This window comes from Microtus ochrogaster, chromosome 4 (assembly GCF_000317375.1).
Source record: "Microtus ochrogaster isolate Prairie Vole_2 chromosome 4, MicOch1.0, whole genome shotgun sequence".
Classification (NCBI taxonomy): Eukaryota; Metazoa; Chordata; class Mammalia; order Rodentia; family Cricetidae; genus Microtus; species Microtus ochrogaster.
In genome coordinates, this window is record NC_022011.1 from 54420700 (window position 1) to 54433159 (window position 12460).

A 12460-nucleotide genomic window follows, 5' to 3' on the forward strand; every position below is an offset into this window, starting at 1 on the left:
GTGGTGGCAGGGATGGAATAGAAGGAATGGGAACAAGAGGAAAAATATTTTCAGACAGGTAGGGAAGGGGCTGCCCAGCCAAAGGAAAAGCAGAGCCAGAAGGACACCAGCAGAGCATGTACAGGTGGGTGGCTGATAGTTTGAGGAAAAGTGGAGCTGGCAGGACACCGGCAGAGCATTTACAGGCAGGTGGCTGATAGTTTGATGGTTTATATTCCATAGCTGAAAATGTAAAAACCCACAAAAACAGAGATACCACAAGGCCTATAGATGAACATTTTCTCTCTACAGGAGGGGTGTTAATGGAGCTGATTGGCCCTGGTCTGGGCAACTTGAAAGCCACAGAGGCTAGAGGCTACTCTGAGCAGTCTCTCACAGCAGGGACCTCTTATGAGTGGTCCAAAAGTACAGATAATAAAAAGAAAAGGGAAAGAAAAATCTGAGTGACCCCAGGTTCCAATGTGAATGCATTGCTCAGCTTGTGCAGTGCTAGTGTAGAAGAACTATCCTGGGTAGTCTGATCATGTTTTTTCTATAGGAAGCAACCAGAGATGAATGTCAGTGAAGAGCTCAACCATAGCCATGAACGCTGTGCTTGGGGGCAATTCCCTTGTTTCTAGGAACACCATAGGATTTCTGGGAACTCAGTGGTTAATTCCTCAGGTTTGGAAAAACAGTTGAATGGAAGAGGAAAACTCACCACTAAAGCTGTTGGTGTGCGTAGGGGTCAGTGACCAGGCAGATATCCAGTTTCGAAGCCATCCAGTTCCATGTGTCCTCAGCTGCCCCACCCGCAGGTGGGAGGGAACTTGGAGAGAGTCTGGTCAAGTCACAGAGCACCAAATGCTAGGGTTTAGAAAAAATGCTACACAGAGAAGCTAGGTAATTTTGCCAAAAAGCAGGCCTATTAGCCATGTCCTGAGGAACCATAACTCATTCATATCTCTCATCTGGGCTAGAGTAATTAAGAGAGGAAACAGCAAATGCAAACCTGGGACAATCATCTGGGTGGAGAGGGATGAAGAAAAATCAGCCCTTAATATCTAGAATAGTAAGAGTAAAATCAGCCAGAATGGCATGGACCCAGAGGAGACCCCTCAAGGGGGTACCTTCTGTTTCTATTCTATTATTTCTTTCTGAGATCTTATAGCATGCACCCGTGGTCCTATTAGCTTTTTTAATTACAAAGACAGGGTGGTATTCCAAGGACTCCAGGAAGGGTGTATATGTCCCAACTGTAGCTGCTCCTGAACCAGAAAGCAGAGGGCCTCCAGTTTAGGCTGGATGGGGACACAGTTCCACCGAAATAGAATCTCCGGGCTTCCATCTAATTGCCAGGAATGGGTGGGCAACGGTCTCTAAAATTGGGGGTGGAGCCTCTTATCATGTTCTTCACCCCAGGAGGTAATAAGAACCTGTATTTCCCAGGAATGATTCCCCATCCTTTGTTCCCATGTCTGCCAATCCCCCTCTTCCAGGAAGTATCAAAGAAGGCCTGATAGTTGGTCGTGAGGATCACCTCCATTTGGGTCAGAAGATGCTGGCTAGCAAGTTACTGTAAGATTTTCTGCCACTAGGGGGCAGATTCTCCCTTGCTTCCCATTTGGATTGACCTGCCTCATTAAAGGCTCTTGTCTCCTGGTAATGTGTCCTGCCCCCTACTCCCAATATGTGGGGCTCCGTGGTCAACTCCCAATGGGGGCAACCTCTTCCTTCCTTAATACTGTTCTGTGTGCCCTAGAATCTACCAAGAGATGAAACTGCTGTTCCCCTATGACCAAATGGAGGTGATCCTCACGACCACCCGAGTTCGGGCATTAACACCCAGGGCATGGAGGGTTGTTGAGGACAGTCCCTCTTAAAGTGATCCTACTTTCAGCATCGGAAACAGGCCTCTCTTCCCCCTGTTGTAGGATCACCCAGATCAGGAACCATCAGGGCCCTGGAAAGGGCTTGGTGATTGACTCCATCTGGGTCTGTTGTGCCACGATCAGAGCCAGCATCTGTTGTGGGTGGTCCCAATGTCCTGGCTAGCTGTTATCCACCTACTCATAGAGGCTTCTTTCAACCCTGCACAAGCCATTCAGTAGTCATCGTTCATCCCACCCCACATTTCTAGACCTCCTTAGCCTCCTTATTCTCCAGGGAAAGGTGAGTGCATTATCTGCCCCTTCTGCAGCCCCATGATGCAGGACAATCATATGTGATAAGGAGTCAAGTCAAAACAGGAATTTGGTTTATTACTGTGAGCGTCAGCTTATATAGGTTAAGTAGCATAGTGTGATGTGGGGGTACCTTCAACCAATGAGAGACAGCCAAGCCCTCCCTCTGGCTGGAGAAGCATCTACCTAAATTTTGCTGTCTTATCCTCACTTGGTTCCCTCAAGTTTCAGTCAGGCTTTTCTCTGTACTGCAGGCCTCAAGGTACAGACCCTGAAATAATTTTGGCCCAACATCTCCCCGTTTGTTTTATATCCTACTCCTAACCCAGTCATCAAGCCAAAATAGCCCACTGGGAAGAGAGTATGGGTCATGCCACCCCCTCAAACTGAGAGTTCATCCATGGGGTGAGATATATGGAGCCTATCATAATGTACTCAAAGGGCCATGAATTGTACCTGTTGTATTTATTTTTGGAATGCTTGTTTCAGTCTTTGGAGAACACATGGGTCAAAAAGACAGAACAATAAACAAATAGCTATTGGCTCAATTAAGGACGAGATGAGTGCGGTAAGCCATGGGGTTCCATCAAACCTGGTCTCACAGAAGGTCCTTGACTTAAATGAATCAATATCTTTTCTTAACTCATCTAAGGTTCTTGTATCTATCCCAGAATGGTCCGCATAGAAGCAACATTCTTCCCCAAGTGCCCTGCAAATACCTCCCTGTTCCATAAACAGCAAGTCCAAGTCTTTCCTATTTTGTAAGGTTACCCTTGCTAGGGAATCCAAACACTTTTGTAAATAACGTAATGCAGTCTCTGTTTTGTTCTAACTATATCCAGCCCCATCTACTCACATTCCCAGGAAGAAAATAGTAATCAGGAGCTGCAGCACAGTTTCTAATAGCAGAGGCAGTTCACTTCCTTCCTGGGCATACATAAAATGGTGTCTGCAGGAGGGCATGTCTCTTAAGGACATGAGAACAACCAGGTTCATTAGGGTAAGATGCCTGGGGTAGGGTGCACCCCCAGAACCTCCGTAATTTAGGTCTCCCTCTGGTCCATGGAATTCAGTCTCCCACGTGCCAGCTCCCATGTGCCAAATTGCAGAGGTCAAACATCAGGTAAGGCCAACATGTCCAGGGTGTCGTCCTCTGAGAAGTCGTTTAGAATCCCTCCATTGCCAGTGCTCAACGATATCCATGTCACCTTCTGTGGTTGGTTGGGGCTTACTACCTGGACCTGGTCACCATGAGAAGAGTTAACATGATTACCACTGGGACGGCCATCTGAAATAGATACAGAGGCAACACTTTCCTAAAGGGTTAATCTCCCTTGGGCAGTGGTTATTTTTCTTTTCTTGTGTTTGAATTTAAAGCCATCATAATGGCTTTCTTCTTTTATTGGTCATCTTGGTCCTCCCATTGTCCTGAGGGAAGGAGAGAAATTCTAAGTTATGAATGGGTAGCCATATAGGCATGTCTCCTCTGTTTGGGAAGATACATCCATATCCTTCATCCTATGTCAACAAGGGATCTGTGCCCCTCCATTGGTTAGTGAGAGGATCCTTCCACCTAACTTTTAGGCATGGCCTTGCCTGTAGGGATCCCCAATGTTTCTGGAATCTATTTGGTTCATCTGATTTTTGAAAATTTAAAATACTGATGGCTAATAATGCCTTTTGCAATTGTAGATGGGGTAGACTTCTCCCTTTTTGTTTTATAAGGACCTCTTTAAGATATTGATGATGTATTTCAACAATTGCTTGACTCTGAGGGTGATATGGTATCCTTGTGGTATGGGATATATTCCATCTATGAAAGAAATCTTTTACTGTTTTACTTATAAAACAGTAGACATTGTTGGTGTTGACCTATTGTCTTAGTCCCAACATAGCAAAATATTGTAAGAAGTTTCTTTTCGCATGGGTTGTTTTTTCCCCTGAGTGGGCAGCAGCCCAGCATGCCTTAGAGTATGTGACTATGGTCACAAGCATATATTTTAATTTGGCAAACAGAAACAGAGGGTAATATGATACATCTGTTTGCCAGATAATATTAGGTCCTAACCCTCTTGGGATCACCCCCCAACCTTGTAATGGGGGGGGGGGCAGAGAAATTTTTGGCAAGTCTTACATTTATGAACAATTCTCTTTAATTGTATTGCAAAAATCTGCAGGTATATGTATTTTAGTCCTGTCCAGTTGGCATGAGTTAAGTCATGCATTTGGGTGGTATTTTGTATGAGCAGAGTTGAGACCTCTGTGAGACAGGCCCCTGAAGCTACAGTGTCGGCCAAAGCATTCCCTTGGGAACTGAGGCCAGGGAGATTTTGTTGTCCTCTGAGATGTTGAATATATATGGTTTTTCTACCTTCTAAGAATGATCCGAGTTGTATCATCAAGGCAGAAACAGGATTAGCATCCAAACTGATATAGGCATAGGGTAAGTGTGGCAGTAGGTTCAACACATAAGATCTGTCTAAATAGTAGTTGCAGCATTCTGGGACCTCTTGTAGGGCAATATATACAACCATTATTTCCATATATTGAGAAGATCCTCCACAAGGGAGAATTTTGGTAATCTTTGTCTTGTTCCTTCTGAAGGTAAATCTACAAAGGCAGCCCCATTCTTCCAGCCATCTGTGTAAATGCTTAGGGCAGGGGCCTAGAAGAAAAAACTAAGGGGACTCTTCGGTGTAGTTCTTGTTATAGCTTCAGTAAATGGTACTCCCCAAAGTGGTATACAGGGTCTCCAGAAATCCATCCAGGGTAAAGCTCAATCGAAAATAATGTCTGGCTGCCCATTCTAAATCCTTAATTTTGAGTGGAATTAATAATTTATAGGGATCTTTTCCATAATGTCAGTGGGATGTGTCCCTGATTTTTATAATTATATCAGCTATTTGATCAAATAGAGAGTACACTCTGGAGGTGCCACCCAGGGCAGTATGTACCAATTCTAGTGGTTGTGACTGCTGAACAATGGCAGTCACCATGATCTTTTCCCCTAATAATATCCAGCCTTGGATTGGAATGTTAGGATTATATCTCGCCAAAGAGCTGATGGAGCTCATTGACAAATTCAGTGAGTCCCTGGTGGCCCTCAGTGAACAACAAAATTATCTTATAAGGTTGCCTCCCTTTTAGGAGATCATATAACACATCTAGTCTTCCAGTCTCTACAGGCAACCAGGGCCTTACCTAATTCATTCTCCCCATTATCTTTTGCAACCTCGATGAACTGAGAGGCTCAGGCAGGATTAACTGGAGTCCATTTACTTTGGCTTGAGTGAGTGTTAATTGGGATCCCAATATATGAACTCGGGGTACTTTTTGTGTTTTGTTTGGGGCTATTTTAAATCCATGTTGTTGGAAGATATCAACAATAGTGGTTACCCAGGGAGCTAGCCCTGATTCCTCCTGATTCCTCCAAATGCCCAATGATTAGATCATCTATATAAACATATATGAGGGTATAATCTGTGTTCAAAATATTGCTGGCAAAATGCTGGACTATTGGCCATCCCCTGTGGGAGAATAGTCCATTCATATCTCTCATCAGGTCGAGAGGAGTTAACCGTAGGAATGGAAAAGGCAAACTTTTCACAATCCTCCTCATGAAAAGAAACTGAGAAGAAGCAGTCCTTTAGATCATTATAGTGAGGTGAAACTGGGAGGGGATTGCTGGGGCCCAAGTTACGACGCTTAAAGGGGTCCCTACTAGCTTCATGCGGGCATTGATTGCTCATAGATTCTGTAATATTCTCCAGGTTTCATTAGGTTTATGTATCACAAACACAGGCCTGTTCCAGGGGCTCATCGAGGGCCTTGTCTGTCCTTCTCTAAGCAGATTTCCAGTGATTTTCTTGAGCATCTTAAGTTTAAGTTCAGATAATGTGGCCACTGCTCCAGTCATATTGGCTTCCCAGGTATCCACCTAATGGAGGGGGGAACTTGGTGGGTCCCTCATGCAGCTTGTACCAGGCAGCAAGACCTGCTTTCCGAACCTGGTCCCAGTAAGGGTCAGCTACTGCCACCTGTTGGATAAGGGTGGAGAACCTATCAGCCATACCCACCAGCATACCACACGTGATGAGGATAGTGGAGCGGGCTCTCTAATTAGATTCAGCTCAGACATGGTATTAATCCTTGTAAGAATGCACACCATTTAATGTACAGAATGCTAGACAGTACTGCGTTGGCCAGGTCCATCCAGTCCTTAAGGATGCAGAGGTGATGTGCAATCCCCTGTTGCAAAATTAGGGCACAGAGGGTCCATCCTCCATTACAGCCTTCCGCAGGTCCTTGATGTCCTTTGCCTCCCAAAGGTACCATACTAGCAGCTTCCAGAAGCAGGGGCAATATTTACTGGAAAAGCCCAAGTGTCTCCCCTCTCCACTTTTCTCTCTCCCCCAAGGCCAGATGATCTTAACGGGGTGTGCCTTGGTATAAGCAGCTCTCCCTGCTGGTCCAGATCTCCTAACTCCCTTCTCAGGGAATTATAGGGCTCAGAGACTTTCTCTGGCCCTCTATGCCCCTTGACTGTGCCAGGGCAGTAAGGGAAGAGGGTGGGTGCCTTCTTCCTCATTCTCCTTGAAGTCCATGACTTTTATTTTAACTTCCACTGTGCACAGCTGCACATTTTACCCTTTCTCTTTCAAACTCCTCCCAATTCTGTTTCTCCTCTCTCAACAGTCCAGGGCTGGGGGAGAAAGGGTAGTGGGGAGGGAAGGCACTTGGGCTTTCCCAGTAAATCCAGAAGAGGGATTGCTTGTCACTGAGGAACTTTGGCTGGCTTTCTTCTTACTCTTCCTTGTGATGGAGTCTTGTCAAACAAACTTACTCTGAAACAAAGTTTTTAACTACTTAGAAATATTTATAATAGTGTCTCAAAATTGAAAATTCTCTCCCTCTTTCTCATTATTTTCCATTAATTTTTTTATGATAAAGTAAAATTTAAGAGAAATGCCTTGTCATGGAAATTGTTGTATGACACTGTTTGTCACACAGAATGCCCTTTGATCCTTACAACTTTTTTATTAGGTTACCGTGTTCTGGAAATTGCTGCTTGCTTTCATTATTGTGCTAAAGACCCACAAGAGCATGAGCAGTGTATGTATCTTATGTTGTAAAACCTTTATCATCTTGTCCTGTGAACATAGCCATATTCATTTTTCATGATGAGAATAATAAAGACCTTAGACCTCCATCTGGGAAACTGTGTTGATTTCCTCCCAACAGCTTCAGGATAAGCATTCACAGGTGCCATAGAATTTGGTACAATGAACCTTTATTACCAGTTCTGTTTCGGTCCTCTCAGAATTATTTGTCTGTAATGAAACTGACAGGATTGGGAATTTGTGTGTGTATTACAGACGTAATTCAATCCAGGGTTATCATTTGTTGTGTCTGGCTAAGGCAAATAACTTCATTCAACAGACTTTGGCCAGCATCTCCATCCTTTTATAACAGAACACTCCATTTCTTGTTAGGGATATTTTTCAATATAACAACCTGATAGGGGCTTGGAAAAAAATGTAACTTACATTCTCCTAATGGCAACTCCAAAATTTTAGGAGAGGAGTATCTTGTATCCAGAAGAGGAATTGCTTGTCAGATGAGTAACTGGCTGGTTTTCTTCTTACTGTTCCTTCTGGTGGAGTCTTGTCAAACAAACTCACTCTGAAATAAAGTTTTTAACTACTGAGACATATTTATAATAGTATCTCAAACTTGAAAACTTTCTGTCTCTCTCTCTCTCTCTCTCTCTCTCTCTCTCTCTCTCTCTCTCTCTCTCTCTTATTTCCCTTTAATTTTCTTATGATGCATAAGATTCAGAATTAGGTTCTACACTCTTTCTGATTACTCTTCCTTAGGGTTCCCTGAGCTCTGAGGAAAGTGACTGACTAAAGACATTCCACATAAAAGATGAGTATTTGGAGCACACCCACCTGTTCTCTATATGTAATATCTGGCTATGGTTCTCTGTATTTATTTCCATCTGCTGTAGGAGGAAGTTTCTCTAATCATGGGTAAGTAAAGCTCTAATCTTCTATGAGTATAGCAGAACAAATATTAGCATACATGTAAAAGTGACTCTTACCCACTGATTTGGGAAGTAAAAACTAGTATAACTACTTTGGAAATCTTTCTGGATGCTTCTTAAAAACTAGAAATAGAAGCATCTTATATTCAGCCATATCACTTATGGAGGCTTTTAGTTGTTGTCAACCACTAGTTTTAGTGGTTTGACCACATTTGAGATTAATTAAAACTCAAAAATGACTGGTACATCTCTGAGAGATTATTACTTAATTAAATCTGTTGAAGTGAGAAAACCCACTTCTATTTGGGATCTTTGAGGTGGGAAGATAGACCCTGAATCTCCATATTTTAATCTGGGCCTTACCTTCTGCTGGCAGCTTATATAAAGGACATAGAAGATGAAGACTTGGTATCTTATTGCTTGTTTGCTCTTACTCTAACTGTCAAATCTATTCCTTCACTAACATTAGAATTTACTTCTTCTAGATTCTGTCATATACTGATAAACAGCTAAGATTTCTATTTTTGTATACTGAATAACTACTGGATTCTTGAACTTTTCATTGGTAGAGAACCATTGTTAGACAGGCTGGACCGCACAGCCCATAGCCTGTAATATTCTATCAGGTCTGTTCCTCCTGTAGAGAATTTTGACTAATGTAGATTTTCTTTCCAGAGAATTTTTCTGGAGCAACAGATATATAAGGACAAAGTTTTAAAAAGTATTGAATAGATTTTCCAATTTGCCAAAACCTGTAGCTACTAAGCCATCTCCAGTTGGTGAAGCTTCTCCGGGAAGCTTGAAAGCATTCAAAGCTCATACTGTGAGTTATTTACAAAGGAAAAGAGACAAATGCATTTGATGATACTGATTCACCGATTGTGAGAGACAAAATCTTTGGTTAATCTGTGTATAAAACTTAGGACAACTTGTGAAAAAAAAAGAAAAATGATAAAGCTGATCAGTTGTTCCTAGAATTTCTGGATGAGTTGACAAAGGAAAAAAATAAGTTCTGTCAATAAAATTAATCAAATTCTAGCTTTATAAAATATAGTGAAGGGCAAGAATTTAATCAGTAATAAAATTGGCCAGCTCAAAATGCACATAAAGGACCTAGAGGTTTCTAAGTATACCCTGAAAGATAATCTCTCTAGCAGCCACAGAGCTCAAGTTGCAGAAAATAAAACTCTAGTCCTCATTATAAGATTAGCTGAATTCCCTGAAAACTCAAGTTCCCTGAAAAGTCAAGCCTTAGCAGATGTTAGTTAAAGTAAAGGCATTAAGTGTTAAAGAATCTGATTCAGTATCTTGGGATAGGCATGTTTGAGAGGACCCTATTGAAATGACAACTTTGAACCCTTAGATTCCCACAGGTTTATCTCACCTAAGAAAGTAGTATCTTGTCTCTCGAGCCTCATTAGAAGATTTACTCCTCTCCTACCTCCTGAATTATTTCCTTTTGTGCCATTGACTGAGAAATTAATTCACCATTTTCTACTAAACTAGCAATGACTTTCCTAGAAGGAGATGTCAGACAAGAATATAATGATGCCCCTCAGGAACCACCGAAGTTTGTCTGTTGTTCTATAACCAGACTTAAGGCAAAACAGGATCCTAGAGGGGAGATAGAAAGGCTGGGTCACAAGGAGGCACTATTAAAGTGATTAATGAGTTTGCTAGTTCATTCAAGTAGAAATCTTGAGAATATATGTGGGAAAAGATTTTAAAGATATGAGATAATAGTGAAAGGAACATACAACTGATTAAGACTTGGTTTAATGAGTAGGGATTCTAGGTTTAATATGGAAGTTTACACAATTAAACAAATACCAAAAATGTTTGCATGGTTGTTTGAAGCATTTGTCAAAGGATAATCTGCTGAAAAAGAGTTGGAGATGCTTCATATCACTTGACTAAGTGTTGATGAAGGAATTTTTAGGCTCAAGGAAATCACAATGTTACATTGGATTTGCTGTGTAAAATCTAATCCTCCATAATATGAGGGCCCAGAAATCCTGCTCTTCACTAATTTTGTGATATGCAGAATAGTGAAAGAGGCACCAGGATATTTAAAGAAGTTTGTTGTTGCCACTTTCCTTACATAAGACTATAGGGGTCAGTTTGATGAGTTCAAGGCAATAAGTTTAATTGGACCCCAAGATAGAAATGGTCAGGTGGAAGCTCTGAACTGCCAAAGGCAAAGTGATCAAATTTATCATAATTGCCATCACAGACAAAGTAATGTCCATAATTCCCTAATCCCTGATTGTCAGCAGAGGCAGAGTGAATTTCGTGGTGACATGACTCATATGGACCTTAGTACTGGCTAATCAATCGTGGTGTTTACAGACACTAATTAGATTAGAAACCTATTGGATTTTTTTGTTTTTTTTTTTTTTCAAGACAGGGTTTCTCTGTGGTTTTGGAGCCTATCCTGCAACTAGCTCTTGTAGACCAGGCTGGTCTTGAACTCACTGAGATCCGCCTGCCTCTGCCTCCCGAGTATATATGGAAAATTTGTTAAATAAATGAAAGTCTTACTTGGATCATGATGAAATAGAATGTTGGCTTATAAAGCAATTTCTAGATGGTAATTTTGCAGGTGCAGAACCGCTTTGTGATAGAAAACATTTTTTTTTAAAACCTGAGCTATTGGTATGATGTTTTTATGAAATTCTGAGGCCTTCAGCACATTTCCAATTCATAATTTATCAATTTCTGCATTGCCTTCTGCTAGAGGACCTGGCAGATCTATATGGGAGCAAGTGTGTGTAATGTATATGGGACAAAGTCTAATTCCGGATTATATCTCGAACCTGAATAAATAATGAAGTCAATTCTGTATCAACTGGTATAAATTCAACAGTTTCAATATGTAAAACAACTATTTCTGCATATTGCAAATCAGCAACTATGTTGAGAGGTTCTTTAAAATCCTTTAGTACCATGAGAATAGAATATAATTCTGACTTTTGCACAAAATCATAAGGGATTTGTTTCACTTTATTTAAACCTTCTGATTTGTATCATTTTTCCTGATTTATTTTCATCAGTATAGAATGTAGGGGCTGCAGTTAACTGGTGTGTCACATATACAATGCAAGGAAGAATACAATTTGCTGTCTGGCTAAGATTAATTCTATCACCTTTTGGATAGTTGTTATTAATCATTCACCCAAAATTAGTACATATAACCACTCCAAAATACCGGGAAGGGAGCATAGCAAGGAAATACTAAATAAGTACAAGACTAAAAACTTGCTGGGTAAATTCCAAACTGTGCAGCTCCGTGTTTAATATCAAAACACTCTTCAGATCTCCAGCTCTACTCAGCTTTGTGGGCTGTAGCACACTTCTTTCTCTTAGGCTCATTCCTCTCCCTTTTACCAGTTCTCATCAGCAGGTGTCCCACAACTCTGGCATCTCTAACATCTTGGGTTCTCCAAGGAATCCAGGCTTCAATTTCACAGCTTCATGCAATGGTCTCTCCACTAGACCTCCATTCAGGGAAACCCCTGACATATGCCTGGCCCCACTGGCTTTGTTCAATAACTCATTTCTTCTATCCTTAACTCTATGTACAATAATGGCAGAGCTACATTCACCCCCAGCATTGGAAAGCTGTCGGAAGCCTATAAACCATCTTTTGTCTGAGTGAAAACTAAAGCACACTGCGCTGCCTGGAAATCTCAGCAGCAAGAACCCATCATGCTGTGCTCAAGCCTCATTGGTTGTCACGTCCACCCTCGTCCCGCAAGGATGACACGACCACACGGAGCTCTTCTTGCAGCAGTTTTCAGGACTTTATTCACAGCAATCTATCTCTATCTCCATCTCCTTCTCCTTCTCTTTCTCTCTCTCCCTCTCTCCTGAGCAAACCTCTCCCAGCCCTTAAGTAGGCATGGGCTGCCAACCCCGAACTGCCAGGTGGGCACTGCCCACAGGTTCACGCATATGCAGGCAGCTGATAATCATTGCGTGATCATAGCATAGGTCAGGCCTTAGCCATCTCAGGAGTTGATTATACATCTCCATCAGGTGTGACACCACGCAGCTCGCTACAATCGGTAGCTGTCAGAAAGAACCAGGAAGCTCATAAAGGAGCCTTGCATCTGCTCAACATTAGCAAGCAGAGTCTATCTGAAAAAAAAAAAGTGCCTGTAGGCGTAAGTCACAAACAATGCCACAGCAGTTTGGAATTATGATTAATAGGGTATTATTTATTTAAAGGGGAAAAAACTTACAGATCACC